General features: G+C 40.5%; 1 protein-coding gene across 5 annotated transcripts in view; it reads left to right on the forward strand.

Annotated features, from left to right (window-relative positions):
* Lcch3 (Ligand-gated chloride channel homolog 3) overlaps positions 1 to 15,778 on the forward strand; it is a 623,958-nt gene that overhangs the window by 54,046 nt on the left and 554,134 nt on the right. The window contains exon 3 of one of the 5 annotated variants that reach the window (XR_011443450.1): positions 2,010 to 2,089. The exons of the other annotated variants lie outside the window; for them this stretch is intronic. The gene's annotated coding sequence lies outside the window, so the exon portion shown is untranslated. Of the gene's footprint in view, positions 1 to 2,009; positions 2,090 to 15,778 lie in introns of those variants that run through there. 5 annotated transcript variants of the gene reach the window in all.

Genomic DNA, 15,778 nt, shown 5'->3' on the forward strand with positions numbered 1-15,778 from the left:
TTGTATGCGATCAACATAAAATCAGCCTGATCTGCCTTTGAATTTAGGCGGAGAATAAGTTGTTTACAAAATTCTGCAAATAGATCGCCAATGGCCTGATCAGAGGTCGCAGATTAATTTTCAAAAGTTGGCAGGGGTGGAAAAGATACGTGTTTACGCTTAGTGTTTACAATGTTATAGAACTGCTTTGGATCCTGAGTAAATTGTATCCGGCAGCGGCGAATACAATTCCTGTAACATCAAGCGTTATGTACGGTAAAATTTTGCAGAGCTAGGAGATATCTTGTCATGGAGCGTGATAAGTGATGAAGATGGTGATTTATTGGCATTGGACCACTTTAATTCTGTAATATTAAAGTCGCGCCGTTTTGTTCGATGACGAGCTTTCAATGATACGCGATGTTCATAATGCTTCTCTTATAGAAGCTCGCTTCCCTATTGGCAAAAAACCCCGAGAGCCAATTTTCACAGTACTCTCTTGTGACCAACTTCTGACTACCAAGCGCATTCGACGTGGACAGAAATAGATGGTAATCACTTTGTGTGAGATCCGGACTATACGGTGGATGTAAAAACCTCCCATCCGAACTCCTGGAGCTTCTGGCGCGTCACCAAAGATGTGTGTGGCCTCGCGATGTCCTAATGGAAGACAATTCGGCCTCTGTTGATCAAAGATGGCCTCTTCTGCATGAGTGCTGCCTTCAAGCGATCGAGTTGTTGACAGGAGAGGTCTAAATTGCGCGTTAGGCCATATTTCCTGCCATATGGGCATATGATTCCCTGCCAATCTCAACAAACACACAGCAAAACCTTCCTGGCCGTTAATCAAGGCTTGGTCACCGTCTGGGCAGCTTCACCGCTTTTCGATCATGACCGTTTGCGCTTCACGTTATCATAAGTGACCCATTTTTCATCGTCAGACACCATCCGATCCAAAAACGGGTCGATTTGATTGCGATACAAAAGCAATACGCATGCATCCATACGGTCAAAAATATTTTTATTGCCTCAAGTCGTGTGGCACCCATACTTCAAGCTTCTTTTTAAATCCAAGTTTCTTCAAATGGCTTATTACGGTTTCATCTCATTATGCCCAGCTCTCGGTTGATGCTACAGCTGCTACTATGCTGGTCTCTCGCGACAAATTCAGCGATTTTGTCGCAATTTTAGACGACAGACCTTCCGGAGCGTGAAAGATGCGCATCTTCGACCACCTCTGCACCAGAACGAACGTTGAAACCATCGTTGTGCGGTGGAAATGGAAACTGTATCGGGTCCATAAACTGCAAAAATTTTATTGGCAGCATGAGATGCATTTTTGCCTTTATCGTAGTAGGACTGTAAAAGAGCCGTATTTTCTCTTTATTTTGCTCTATGTTTGCAACGCTATAACTCACGAACGACTAAGAATAAAAAATAATAGATCAAACACATATTAGCGCGTGAAAAGAGCTTTCCAAAAAGAGCTTTCCAAATAATACTAAAACTACACACTTTCAAAGACTCCTAGCGGAAATACCGGAAGACTTTTTTGACAACCTATTATATCCCCTTGACAGGGCCGTAGCTAGCATGGGGCAGGTGGGGCGGTGCCCCAGGGCCCCCGAAGGGAAGGGGCCCCACCGGGGCAAAAGACTTCCGTTTAGAAGGCCCCAAATTTACTTGTTGCCCCAGGGCCCCCGAGGCTCTAGCTACGGCCCTGCCCCTTGATTAAACAAAACGACAGATCTTATTAAAATGAAATGAAAAAGCATGAGTAATTAAAATAAGATACAAAAATTTAATGCGCATTAAGGTTTTGACATTTAATTATAATAATCCGTTTTGCGGATTATGTAGTTGTTAGTAACAAAAAAACAGAATGAAGTTTCCCGACTATATTATACCCGGTACTTATCTCTTCCACCCACAATTTGACTAACCTTTATTGTTCAAACTTAAAATTTAAAAATTTTCAGCAAATAAAATTTTTTTCATTCTATTGCGCTTGGACAAAACAACAACAAAAGGCCATACTACCGATTCAGTAGGGAATCCGACTAAAAAGTCTATAACCTTAACTTTTTAGACGTCAAGCCACTGAGCTCGCTGGACTACGAGGTGTGTTCAAAAAGTAAGGTGACTTTGTATTTTCAAGAAAAACTATTAATTTATTTATTAATACAGTATAATTTGCTTAGCTGCCTCGATACTTAGCTGCATCGTCAAAATAGCTGCCTGGTATTTTCATATTTCTGCATCATGGTCACTTTAGCATTAAAATAATCACGTTTGGTGCTAGAGGTGGAAAACAATCGATGTCTGGGACCATCGATGTTTTTGAAAGTAAAAATCGATGAAACATCGATGTTTTCAGTTAAAACACAAAAATAACAATTAACAAGTTTTTATTTTTTGAGATCACTATTCTTGTTTAGGAACAACAGTTTATCGACTATGTTTGGTTTCAGAGCGCATCTCCTGTCGGACACGATCTGTCCAATTTTGCTGAATGCTCGTTCTGAAGCGCAAGAAGATGATGGCACGCATAACACCTTTTTACCCAGCATTGCTAAGGCCGTGGTATCCTTTGTATGCTCCTAAAATAAAGAGAAAATATTTTTTACACCCATGCTACATATATTTAATTTTTTATTATGTTCCAATAGTCAAGTGGATTTGCTTCTTCTGCTTCATGCGACACTTCAAAATATTGGCGGAGAATTATAATAGCGTCAGCTTTGTTAGATTTCACCTTGTCTTCCAGTTTCTTGCTCATAAACGAGAAGCGTTTTTGTTGTGGTGGTGCTGGCTGTGGACGTTGGACAGTTTTTGATAAGTATGTAGACACTTCCAGCTCCAAGGTTTTTGCTGCCTGCTCAGCATTTGATGGCTGCAGGAATCCATCCTTTTTGAACCGTGGGTCCAATATGGTTGCAAGCCTTGTTGCTGTTCGCGTCTCATACGGTGAAACTCGTTCTGGCATTCGGACCTCGAGATAATCCACTACTTGTTTCGCCTCTGGAGATATGAACAATCCCATTTCCGACACTTTTTGGCGCAACTCGCAGCATGTTGGGATAATAAGTGATATAGTCACTTTGGTATCTCCAGAAATGGATACCGTTGCATCCTGAAATGCATTCAGTATCTCAACCAATTCTTTCAGCAGAGTGATTTCGTCTGCGGTAAACGGCGGTAGTGACTTTGGAGTTTTTAAAAGAACCTTTGAGATGGATTCGTTTGTCTCCAGGATACGCTGAATCATGAAAAGCGCACTATTCCAGCGGGTAGGTACCTCCTGGACCAAACTGTACGGCTTACTAAGCCCTTGCTCCTCCTTAAACTTCGCATATGCTATATTGCTCGATTTAAAAAATGAGACTGTGCGCTTGCACTTTAAAAGAATCCCAGATACGCATGGAAGCTTTAGCAAATCTTGTACCAATAAATTTATGGTATGCGCATAACAAGAAATATGCATGATTTTGAGATGCGCACATGCTTTTTTCATTGTGGCGTCATTGTCGGTAACTATGCAAAAGACTTTCCCTAGTAAGCCCCATTCAGCTACAACATTACTGATAGTATCAGCAAGCTCAAAAGATGCAAGCTCAAAAGATGTGGTTACATAATGACAGGTAATTGTTAAATATGATTCAATTGCTCTTGATGTCCAGCCATCTGTTGTCAATGCGACGATTTCTATATGCTCTAGATCTGCTTTTAAAGTATCTTTTAAATTGTTGTATTCATTTTTTAACAGTACGTTTCGCAAGTGAGTCTTACTAGGCATTTTGTAACGTGGATCAAGCTCATGAATCAACCTTGTTAACCCTACATTATTAACCACATTTAATGGCAAGACATCGGACGCGACCATATTTAATACAAGCTTGTCAATGCGTTTTTTTTTTTTTTTTGACGTATTTGAGTAAAGGGTGTCGCGCTCTAGGAACTTTGTCAAACTTTTTTCCTTTTCAAGAGGTTGCTCTTTTAGTAGCGCAGGATGAATACGCTTCAGGTGATCCATGAGGTTAGTGGTATTTCCACCAGTTTTGTACTGCTTACCGCACTGGTTGCAAATCGCCGTATTGCTATCTTTGCATTTTTTAAATACCTGCCAAACCATCGATGTTTCTCTTTTGCGCTTTGTTGCATGCTGTCCATCTTCGTCATTTTCTTTATTGCTAGTTGATGTTAATAAAATAATAAAAATAAAAACAGCATGCAATGAGTATATGCATAAATACCGGCCTTTTCAATGCGTTTGCATACCAATACATACGCATGAATACATTTTCACTTGTATGCAAAAAGTAATTTTGAAACAATACTTACTTTTCACAAACTTGTCCATTTTGTAGCACCACGCCTACAACCAACACCACCACTTGCTTGCGAGGTATTCAAATTTTCACTACATGTGATTAAATATTTAATATAATTAAAATAATGCACCACAAAACCCATTTTACTTACACGTTGTCCTCAATGCACAGAATTAATGAAAACAATCGATAGTGGCCAACGAACCATCGATGTTGAGAAAATTTCAAAAACATCGAGCTGTTTTCCAGCTCTATTTGGTGCACCCAACTTAGCAGCCTTCTGCACTTAAGCCTCATATCGGCAGAATTTTTTTTGGTTTTCTATGAAAATCATGTAAGTTAGCTCAAATTAATTGAGAAGAATTTGTCGACGCTGATGTTGCTTGCCATGGTCAGTTAACCGAAGATGAAATTGTGCGGTCTCTTCTTAAAGATGACAAGACAAGCAGCAGTGAAAGCGAAAGTGACGATGATAGTGGTGACACAAGCCGCCCTACTATCCAGGAAAGTTTTGTGCAGTGAAGATTCTTAAAAACATTTGCATGATTCACAAATGTGACTAATTTTTGCCAACACCTGAATTCTTTGGAAATCAAATTATTCAATCACAATATCAACGCAGCAGACATTAAAAAAAAATAACAGACTATTTTAAGAATTAACAATGAAAATATAAACTACAAATGGAAATATGTATTAATATTTTGTTTACAATAATTTAGACATTGAAATAAAAATATAATTTTGCTAAAAAAGATACAAAATGTATACATATGTACTTAATTTGAGCTATAGGTAAACTTTTTTTTTGTTCAAAAATTAAAATTAAGATAGCTGCATTTTTAAGATAGCTGCCACGTAGTTGCGTGTAAAGTACTCGAGGTAGCTAAGCAAATTATACTGTATTTATGTTGTCCCCTTCAAAGTAATCCCCCTCAGATACAATACAATAATTCCAACGGTTTTTCCAATCCTAAAAGCACTTCCCATAAGAACTTTTCGGTATAGCCTTGAGATCTTCCAGCCATGCGTGCTTTTTTCGGTCTTGGCTCACCTGGGCTCTTCCATTGGGACGATTGGGCTTTGTTTTCGATATCATAATCATATACACATGATTCGTCACCAGTTATGACCCTTTTGAGTAAATCTCGGCCGTCGTTGACGTCCTTCAACAGCTCTTGAGCGATGCTCATGCGACGGTTCTTTTGGTCAGAATTCAGCAATTTGGGAACAAATTTCGCTGGTACACGACTCATGCCCAAAACTTTTGAAAAAATTTCATGGCACGAGCCAAGCGATATACCGACATCTTCAGAAACTTCTCTGATAGTGGGTCGACGATTTTCCAAGACAATTTTCTTGACTGCTTGAACGTTTTCATCAGTTGTTGACGTGTTTGGGCATCCTTTTTATACCCTTGCAGAGGGTATTATAATTTTGGCCAAAAGTGTGCAACGCAGTGAAGGAGACATCTCCGACCCTATAAAGTATATATATTCTTGATCAGGATCACCTCCTGAGTTGATATGAGCATGTCCGTCTGTCCGTCTGTCTGTCTGTTTCTACGCAAACTAGTCTTTCAGTTTTAAAGCTATCGACTTAAAACTTTTCACACACCCTTCTTTCCTTTGCACGCAGTATATAAGTCGAAACGACCGGAATCGGCCGACTATATCCTATAGCTGCCATATAACTGATTGATCGGAAATGTTATAACTTCGGTGTTTATAAAATAAAATAAAATAATACGACATGCCAAATTTCGTAAGGATCGGCCGACTATATCCTATAGCTGCCATATAACTAGGGACGTCGGAAATATATCAAAATATCGATATATCGATATATTTTCTCTTAAAAAAATATTATTATCGTGATATTTTTTGGGCGAAAATAGTCGATAATAATATTTTTGAGTTGGTGTTTTCCGATATTAGTTGCGAAAGAAAGGAAATGCAGGTTTACTTGAGTATGCCATTTTGTATTTGAGAGACAAATCCGTTGGAATTCTGGAACTCACAAATTTCAACGATGACAATGCTAGCGAAGGTTGCTTTAAGTTTTCTTATCACGCCTGGATGTTCGGTTCCATCTGAACGGTTGGCTTCTGCCATTAAATGTGTTGTCTGTGACTCCCGTAGTCGAATGACATACCAGCATATAACCTAAAGAGTTTTTTTGAAATCATTGAAGAAAGATTTATTTTGTAATTAAGAGCATTAAATAAGAGAATTAAGTAATTAGCATTATTAAGTACATATTCCATGAATTCCATGAAACTTTTTATACCCTTGCAGAGGGTATTATAATTTTGGTCAAAAGTGTGCAACGCAGTGAAGGAGACATCTCCGACCCTATAAAGTATATATATTCTTGATCAGGATCACCTCCTGAGTTGATATGAGCATGTCCGTCTGTCCGTCTGTCCGTCTGTCTGTCCGTCTGTCTGTTTCTACGCAAACTAGTCTCTCAGTTTTAAAGCTATCGTCTTGAAACTTTGCACACATCCTTCTTTCCTTTGCACGCAGTATATAAGTCGGAACGGCCCGGATCGGTCGACTATATCCTATAGCTGCCATATAACTGATTGATCGAAAATGGTATAACTTTGGTGTTTTTAAAGTTAGAGAGTTCAAATTTTAGGTGAGAGCTTTTTTTGGCAACATAATACGACATGCCAAATTTCATAAGGATCGGCCGACTATATCCTATAGCTGCCATATAACTGAACGATCAGAAATGACCCAACTTTCGTGTTTTTGATGATAGAAAGCTGGCACTTGGTACACATTCTATTTTTGGTCAGTTTATCCGATCTACCAAATTTCATAACGATAGGTTGACTATATCTTATAGCTGACATATAACTGTACGATCGGAAATGGTTTTTGGTAGAAATACCAACTTTGGTATTTTTGAAGATAGAAGCTTGAGACTTTTTTTAGATTTTGTATTGTAATAAATTGGATTATATATAATATTCATATTCCCGTAAGGATCGGCCAACTATATCCGATGTTTGAGATATATATCCGGTTTTAGCTGCAAGGGTATATCAACTTCGGCTCCGCCCGAAGTTAGCTTTGCTTTCTTGTTTTTTATACCCTTGCAGAGGGTATTATAATTTTGTCCAAAAGTGTGCAACGCAGTGAAGGAGACATCTCCGACCCTATAAAGTATATATATTCTTGATCAGGATCACCTCCTGAGTTGATATGAGCATGTCCGTCTGTCCGTCTGTCCGTCTGTCCGTCTGTCTGTTTCTACGCAAACTAGTCTCTCAGTTTTAAAGCTATCGTCTTGAAACTTTGCACACACCCTTCTTTCCTTTGCACGCAGTATATAAGTCGGAACGGCCGGGATCGGCCGACTATATCCTATAGCTGCCATATAACTGATTGATCGGAAATGGTATAACTTTGGTGTTTTTAGAGTTAGAGAGTTCAAATTTGACATGAGAGCTATTTTTGGCAAAATAATACGACATGCCAAATTTCATAAGGATCGGCCGACTATATCCTATAGCTGCCATATAACTCAACGATCGGAAATGACCCAACTTTCGTGTTTTTGAAGATAGAAAGCTGGAATTTAGTACAGACTCTATTTTTGGTTAGTTGATCCAACCTACCAAATTTCATTAGGATCGGCCGACTATATCCTATAGCTGCCATATAACTGAACGATCGGAAATGACCCAACTTTTGTGTTTTTGAAGATAGAAAGCTGGAACTTGGTACAGATTATATTTTGATCCATCCTACCAAATTTCATAAGGATCGGCCAACTATATCCGATGTTTGCGATATATATCCGGTTTTAGCTGCAAGGGTATATAAACTTCGGCTCCGCCCGAAGTTAGCTTTCCTTTCTTGTTTTGTATTAAGTTTTTTTTATAAATAAATTTGAATACAATGTCCTTAATAATTTTGTTATTTTTTATTTCAAAGAACTTAAATAAAAGTTGCTTGAGAGTGGGTATAAATATTTGTTGTTTTTTCAATTCACTTTTTAAATAAAAAATATGTCTTGTTTGCAGTTCATGGCGGATGACAACACATATTAAAACCTTTTTTTAAATTTAAAAATAACCTTTTTTCAGTTTTAGCTGACTATTAAAAATATCGAAAATACTCGATATATCGATTTTTTTTGGTGATGTTTCTGAAAATTATCGATTGATATTTTTTTCACAGCAAATATCATCAATACGATATTTTTTCAAAAACCAACAACCCTACATATAACTGAACGATCGGAAATGACTCAACTTTCGTATTTTTGAAGATAGGAAACTGGAACTTGGTACAGATTATATTTTTGGTCAGTTGATCCGACCTACCAAATTTCATAACGATCAGCCGACTATATCTTATAGCTGCCATATAACTGAACGATCGGAAATGGTTTTTGGTAGAAATACCAACTTTGATATGTTTGAAGATAGAAGTTTGGGACTTTTTTTTAGATTTTGTATTGTAATAAATGGGATTTTATATTCATATTCCCATAAAGATTGGCCAACTATATCCGATGTTTGCGATATATATCCGGTTTTAACTGCAAGGGTATATAAACTTTGGCTCCGCCCGAAGTAAGCTTTCTCTTTTTTTTTTTTTTTTTTTTGTCGTCAAATTTTATTGTAGTCGCTGGAATCGTTCAGAACCATTCATTTACAGTTTACAATATTATTGAACAACACGGGAAGACAGATCGCTGGGGGTGAAATCTCTTCAAACGCCTAAGAGTTTGCGGGTCGGCCAGCCTGCTAGCCAGTGGATTTGGGTGACTCGTTAGCCTGTCCGTGTTTGGGCATCCAGAGCGAGGTCCGATATTGGCATCTTCCCGGCCATCTTGGAAGAGTTTGTACCACTTGTAAACATTTTTATACGCTTGCAGAGGGTATTAGAATTTTGGTCAAAAGTGTGCAACGCAGTGAAGGAGGCATCTTCGACCCTTCAAATTTTATATATATTCTTGATCAGGATCACATCCTGAGTTGATATAAGCTTGTCCGTCTGTCTGTCTGTTTCTACGCAAACTAGTCTCTCATTTAAAGCTATCCACTTGAAAATTATAACACACCCCTCTTTCCTTTGCACGCAGTATATAAGTCGGTACGGCCGGAATCGGCTGACTATATCTTATAGCTGCCATATAACTGATTGATCGGAAATGGTTTAACTTTGGTGTTTTTAGAGTTTGAGAGTTCAAATACATAAGAGCTACTATTAGCAAAATATTATGACATGTTAAGTTTCATAAAGATCGGCCTAATATACCTTATTGCATATAGCTGAACAATCGGAATTGACCCAACTTTATTGTTTTTGAAGATAGAAAGCTGGAACTTAGTACAGATTATATTTTTTGTCAGTTAATATGACCTACCAAATTTCTGAACATATAACTAAACAATCGGAAATGGTTATTGGTAAAAAAAAAAATGATGTTCTTGAAGATAGAAGTTTGGGACTCTCACCTTACTTTTTGAACACACCTCGTATATCAATGTTGCTATTGCTAGCATTCCTCCATAACTGGGAGCCGTACATCCATATAGGTTTTAGTACCAAGACTAAGTCCTGCTGTAACTTTGTATTCAAGGCTAAGGGGAGACCGAGCGTTCATAAGCCAGTGAAGCCTTTTAGCTTTTAGCTTTAGGTGTGATATTTTGGTTTCAATGTGCAGGTGCATTGTGAGTCTTCTGTCGAGGTGTACTCCTAGAAATGGCGGCGGGCAGTTTTGCCTGTTTAGGGTGAACGTAACATGCATGCATTTTTGTTCTTTCACTTTAATTCGCCGAACAATCGTTCAATACGTAATCGAACTACCGAACTGAGCGGACGTGCTTTGTCCGAGCTCCGGGAAAACTTCACTTCGCTTATATTTTCGCCAATATAAGCGAAAAGACACTGAAATACAATTTATTAAAAGCGACAGACAAGCTTTTTTTTTATAACAGTTGTAATGTGCTAAACCAAAACTAGTGCATTGTTGAAAAAAAAAAAATACGTACCACGCAATGAGCTCATTGAGCAACGACCAAAAGAACGAGCGTAGAAGTTCAGTGAACCAAAGAAACGGCTTCTACTCTTACTTTTCAACCCGCGATACCGAAGTGGAAAAATCGGCGCTTAGGAGCAACCCGGCTTTACTGACCGCTGAAACCCAAAGGGCACGGTCTTGCTCACCCGCTCTGCTCACTCCGACTCCCGCGTCATGGAGTTCGCAGTGTAAAACCCCCCCTCCAATATCGGAAACAAATTTCGCACCAACAACAAGCAGCGCTACAACTTCTGCAACAACAGCGAAAACCCCTGCAACTCAAAGTACCACGACGTCAACGACTACAGCGAGTACAAAAACAACAACCTCGGAAAGTGCCAAAGCGGCAACGGCCACACAGACTGGAATGGATCGCTACATCCAAATTAAGCGCAAGCTTAGCCCGCAGAGTAATCCGGCAGGCAACAAAACAAAAATTAATCGTGTCCTGAATAACGATAATGAACCAGACAGATCCACTACTAACAGATTTGCCCTACTGGCGGAGGCTGAGGAAAACCAACCAGCCCAAGACACCGCAAAAAAACCCAAGCCCCCTCCAATCTATATTAGGGAAAAAAGCTCGAGTGCCCTGGTCAACAAAATTGCGTCGTTGATCGGGAACGGTGAAAACTTTCATGTTGTTCCGCTTATCAAAGGGAACATCCATGAAACAAAGGTGCAAACCAAGACTGAAGAGCACTTCCGAATAGTGTCAAAATATCTGGACACTGTACAGAAAAACTATTACACGTACCAGCTAAAAAGCAGTAAGGGCCTACAAGTGGTAGTTAAGGGAATAGAACCTGATGTTACCGCCGAGGAAATAAAAACCGCCCTTAAAGGAAAGGGCTTCGCCGCCAAGAATGTTATTAACATTCTAAATAAAGATAAAAAGCCACAACCCCTCTTCAAGGTCGAGCTCGAGCCTGAAAGCAGGTCGCTGAAGAAGAACGAAGTCCACCCAATCTACAACCTGCAATATCTTTTGCATCGGAAAATCACTGTTGAAGAGCCACATAAACGTAACGGTCCAGTGCAATGCACTAATTGTCAAGAGTATGGACACACAAGGTCTTACTGCACACTTCGGGCTGTCTGTGTAGTCTGCGGGGACGCCCACAAGTCCGCTTGCTGCACTACAAACAAGGACAGTACCGTGAAGAAATGTGGAAACTGCGGAGGCAGCCATACGGCAAACTATAGAGAATGTATTGTGTATAAGGAGTTAAAGAGTCGCATGCGTCAAGCGACCGCAACGCGCAACCAAAATCCACAGAATGCGTACGTTTCGTCAAAAACCACGCCAGACGTCTTCTTCGCCAAAGCTGCGAGATCCTCATTCGGTCCACTAAACACCACCAACGGCTTCTCCTATGCCGATGCTCTACGATCTGGAAGGGAAATTCCAATTCAGCCTAACTCTCAAAGCGCTCAACAGGCCCCAGAACAGCCACACAGCAAAACGGAAACTATGATGCTTACCCTCCAACAAAGTATGATGGAGCTTATGTCATTCATGAAAACGACCATGCAAACGCTTGTTCAAAACCAGAACATGGTGATACAGCTGCTCGTAGCACAACAGTCCAAATAATCTATGCAGGCGCTACGAATATCAATGTGGAACGCCAATGGTGTCTCACGGCATAAACTAGAATTGTCACAATTCTTGACCGAAAACCATATTGACGTTATGCTACTGGTGGAAACGCATCTTACAAGCAAATACAACTTTCATATAAGAGGCTACACAATCTACCGCACAGATCATCCAGATGGGAAAGCCCACGGCGGAACTGGAGTTCTAATCAGAGAACGAATTAAACACCATTTTCACAAAAGGTTTGCAACAAACTTCTTGCAGGCCACATCGATACAAATTCAGTCAAGCAACGGAATCCTTTCAATTGCTGCCGTTTACTGCCCTCCTCGCTTCTCAATCTCGGAAGGACAATTTATGGACTTCTACAATTCACTTGGGGATCGATTTATAGCCGCAGGAGACTACAACGCCAAACATACGCACTGGGGATCACGTCTAGTGACTCCCAAAGGAAGACAATTGTACAATGCAATTATAAATGTGAAAAATAAACTGGACTACGTTTCCCCTGGAAGTCCCACATACTGGCCAACAGACTCACGAAAGCTCCCAGACCTTATTGATTTTGCAGTGACAAAAAACATACCTCGCAATCTAATAAGTGCCAAAGCAGTCTCGGACTTATCATCAGACCACTCGCCTGTGCTTCTAACGCTTCTTCAAAGCCCAGAAATAACCGAACACCCCTTCAGTCCCCTTCAAAACAAACTGGCTAAAATACAAAAAGTACGTGAGTGCCCACATAGAACTCGCCCCGGATTTTACTATGGAATCGGACATCGACTACACTACGAGCGCCCTGGAAGAAGTACTCGTTGCGGCAGCTAAAATCTCTACTCCTCATAGGAAAGAAGTAGACCGAAACAAACACTTCAAATCTAATCAGCAAATCGAACAGCTCGTGCGAGAAAAGAGGCGCACGCGTCGTGATTGGCAAAACAGCAGATCACCAACTTCAAAACAACGCCTTAAGGAAGCAACCCGATCACTCGACCAGGCTCTTCACCAACAGGAAGAAAATGCACAGCTGAGGTACATCCAGAATCTCTCGCCAACAAGCACAAAGTACCCCCTGTGGAGGGCCCACCCAAATCTTAGTGCCCCAATTGAAACGACCACCCCGATAAGAAACTCTTCGGGATGCTGGGCTCGCAGCAACGAAGACCGAGCTGAAACATTCGCCACACATCTCCAAAGTGTCTTCCAGCCAAACCCAGCCTCAAATTCATTCCTCCTGCCAGTAATTCAGCCAGAGTCCTCCCCTCAGCCAGCCGCACCTCCATTCCGGCCGAACGAAATCGAAAAAGTCATAAGAGGGCTAAAACCAAAAAAGGCTCCCGGTGGTGACCTATTGACCCCAAAGATGCTGATCGAACTTCCAAAATGCGCTATAGAGGTCGTCTGCAAACTATTTAATGGAATCATTAATCTTGGCTATTTCCCAAAAAAGTGGAAGAAATCCATTATTATAATGATACCGAAGCCTGGAAAAGACCACACAATTCCGTCATCATACAGACCAATAAGCCTTCTATCTTGTTTGTCTAAACTGTTTGAAAAATGCTTGTTAACTCGCATAATACCACATTTGGAAGCTTGCAATATCATCCCGGCACACCAATTTGGCTTTCGAAGAAACCATGGAACCATCGAACAAGTGAACAGATTAACATCCGAAATACGCTCAGCCTTCGAACAACGAGAATACTGCAGCGCTATTTTCCTCGACGTATCTCAAGCTTTCGACCGAGTTTGGCTCATCGGACTCATGCACAAAATTAAAACGTATTTGCCAACATACACCCACAAGCTACTGGAATCATACCTCTTCAATAGGGTATTCTCAGTGAGATGCAACGCAGCTACTTCGGGCGACTACACCATCGAAGCTGGAGTTCCACAGGGAAGCGCACTCGGGCCGTGTCTATATGTTTTGTATACTGCGGATATTCCTACGAGCGCACAACTAACAACGTCAACGTTCGCCGATGATACCGCTATTCTTAGTCGCTCCAGATGCCCAACGCAGGCAACAACCCAACTGGCTAATCATCTCACAATAGTGGAAAGGTGGCTGTCCGACTGGCGCATTAAAATAAACGAACAAAAGTGTAAACATATAACGTTTACTCTTAATAGACAAACATGCCCTCCGCTTTTACTAAACGGTATGCAGATCCCTCAAGCTAACGACGTAACGTACCTTGGCGTTCACCTTGATGGACGACTTACCTGGCGTAAGCACATCGAATGCAAAAAGATGCATCTAAAACTGAAAGCCAGCAGCCTCCACTGGATCATAAACTCACGATCGCCACTGTGCCTAGACTACAAGTTACTACTGTACAATTCAGTCCTAAAGCCAATCTGGACGTATGGCTCCCAGCTGTGGGGGAACGCGAGCAGCAGCAACATAGACATCATACAGCGCGCACAATCAAAAATCCTGAGAACTATCACAGGGGCGCCTTGGTATGTTCGCAACGAAAACATCCACCGGGATCTGGGCATCCTCGCAGTGAAAGACGAAATCCAGAAGCACAAAGAGTCATACAAAGAAAAACTGTCTTCGCACCCAAATTTTCTCGCTCGGGGATTGACTCGGGTTTCTAGCGTATCCCGCCTTAGACGCAACGACCTCCCAACCCAGCAATCGATTTTTAGGGCCGTCTAACTCCGTATCAGTCAATATGACTGTTAGTTAAGTTAAAAATATAAGATTTGATACACCTCTTGTTAGTCTCGCAAAGAGAAGATTCAAGAAATAAAAGCAACGTTAAAATAAAAAAAAAAAAAAAAAAAAACTTTAATTCGCCGATCTGATAGCCATTTTTCAATCGACCATATAAAGAGCTAACTTGTCAAGATGTCCGCTGTGGAAAATACATACTTGTTGGTCCTAGTACGCACCTTAAGGAACTCCACCTCCAATAGTGAAATCATCAGTTATAGCAGTGTTGCACCTCAGCAAATGTTCTGTTATAAAGGTAAGACTCTAAAAGCTTGTGGGTGTTGTAGGGGAGCATTATCTTAATCTTTTTTTATCCCAGTCAAAACGCATTTGTCAAAGAGTTTAGATTAGAATAGAGTAGGTTAGTAGGTTTATAGGTCTATACGACGGTTTTTAGGTCCGGCTTTGCTATAATTATTATAATAGACTTTTTGAATCTCATTGGAAAGTGGTCAAATTTTGCAATGGCATTAAAAAGCTGAGTAATAGTGCAAACAGCGCAATATGGGCGCTCAATGATCATTTTTGGTCGCATAAGGTCGCAGCCAGGGGATTTTTTTATATTCAGTTGATTTTTAATAATGCGAATTATATGAATGATGCGAATATGATGCGAAAGCGAATTTGTTTGGGCGAAACTCAATTGGCTCATATTGAAGCTGAGGCTCATATGGTAAAGTCAGCAAGGTAAACGCACAAGTGGCAGGATTTGGTTGAAAGACATTTTTAAGGTGGTTGTCAAAAGTGCTGGTTCTGTCTGCATCGCTGCGCTTCCAGCCACCTGTGGGATTTCTGATAGGCATCACGGTTTCTTTCAGTGAGCTCAGAATTGAATGAGCTTTCCATAGTGAATGATTTGTTCTAGAAGTTGACAATTGCTCTATGTAGCAGAGGTGGACATATGCTTCTTCTTGTCGTAGAGCTTTAGTAAGTTGACGTGATGCATGTCTAAAGGTTTGCTTAGCAGATGGCGAACTGTGGAATTGCCACTTTCAACGTAAGCGTCGCTTCTCAAGGACGAGCTGTTCGATTTGTGGATATGTCTTCCTTTGGTTGCATTGTGTATTTATAGCTTAAGATGTT

Source organism: Drosophila bipectinata, chromosome XL (assembly GCF_030179905.1).
Source record: "Drosophila bipectinata strain 14024-0381.07 chromosome XL, DbipHiC1v2, whole genome shotgun sequence".
Taxonomy (NCBI): domain Eukaryota; kingdom Metazoa; phylum Arthropoda; class Insecta; order Diptera; family Drosophilidae; genus Drosophila; species Drosophila bipectinata.